This window comes from Hipposideros armiger, unplaced genomic scaffold (assembly GCF_001890085.2).
Source record: "Hipposideros armiger isolate ML-2016 unplaced genomic scaffold, ASM189008v1 scaffold_64, whole genome shotgun sequence".
In the NCBI taxonomy this organism is placed as follows: Eukaryota; Metazoa; Chordata; class Mammalia; order Chiroptera; family Hipposideridae; genus Hipposideros; species Hipposideros armiger.
This window is the reverse complement of record NW_017731414.1, coordinates 5,058,480-5,059,765: the sequence shown is the minus strand read 5'-3', so window position 1 is coordinate 5,059,765 and position 1,286 is coordinate 5,058,480. Positions and strand designations below refer to the sequence as shown.

Below are 1,286 nucleotides of genomic sequence, written 5' to 3'. Positions count from 1 at the left end.
ATAGAGACCCACTTCCCTTCAGTATTCCTTAAATTTGTGAATATTAATAATTTCCAAAAATTACTTGTAATCATACTACATACACTGTCTTGCAACTTGTTTTTTAACTTAATATCATTTGGATAGTCTTCCATGTTAATACAAATATATAAAGTTCTTAGCACAAAGGACTACTTAACAAATAAGTCACTTTAGATCCCAAAGAACTAAAATCTGCCAGCTTTGGTTTTGATTTATAAAGAGAATCTGGAAGAACCTATAGATATGCCAATGTAATAATGATCATAAGGAATTAAAAATGTGGTTGTAATAATGACATTATAGTTATGTTTCAAAACAAAAGTCAATTTAGGGAGATATATACTGAAATATTTGTGAAAGAAATAAGACGTGTGGGATTTACTTCAAAACAATTCAGTTTCGTCAGGGAAGAAGGCAGGAGACTACATAAAACAAGGTTGTTTACAAGTTGGTAATTGCTGAATCTATAAAATGGGAATGGAAGGGTTTATTATACTATTCTCTCTGCTTTTGCAAATGTTTTAAATTTTTCACCATAACTAAACTCTTTTAAAAGTCAAAAGTATATAATAAAAATTAAAATATAAATACACTCTGGCAAGAGAGGGAAAAATAAAGAAATTCAACGCTAGGTTTTCCAATTCTAGAAAAGAAAAAAGTTGGCATGTATAAAATAGAAAATATTATAACTGTAATTGTTATTTTCAGTTATAGTCAAAAGATTACTGAATCTATGACAGGACAATAATTTGAGAACAGTAGAAATTTCTTTAAGGAAAAATAAAGCATGACTGCCAACTTTTAGAAATCTTAGCAAAGATAATGGAGGCAGAAAATCTCAGCATGGAAATCAAATTTATAAATTAAAAAGTGGGTTTAAGAAATTGTTTTAGTACGCTGAGAAAATAAGAAAGGAACAAGCATAATAAAATAAGGGAAAGCCAGGGCCGGCCGAGTGGCTCATTGATTGAGTTGGCTTGGGAACGCGAACTGTAAGCAGCAGGGCCGCCGGTTCGGATCCCACATGGGCCAGTGACAGTGCCCTCTACAGCCAAGATGGTGAACAACAGCTCGACCTGGAGCTGGGCTGCTCTGAGTTGCCCACGATGGCTTAGGCTGCAGTGGGCTGCTGTAAGCTACTGTGAGCAGCCATCCAGAGGCCGGCAACCGATCTACCTCATCCGGGAAGAGCGCAATGATAATACCAACATGGGCCAGTGAAGCAACATCCTCCACAACTAGACTGAAGAACAAAAGAACAGCAA

At 35.5% G+C, this 1,286-nt stretch overlaps 1 protein-coding gene across 1 annotated transcript in view; it reads right to left on the bottom strand.

The window, feature by feature from the left end:
• PIWIL2 (piwi like RNA-mediated gene silencing 2) overlaps nucleotides 1–1,286 on the bottom strand; it is a 79,360-nt gene that overhangs the window by 62,037 nt on the left and 16,037 nt on the right. The window lies entirely within an intron of this gene.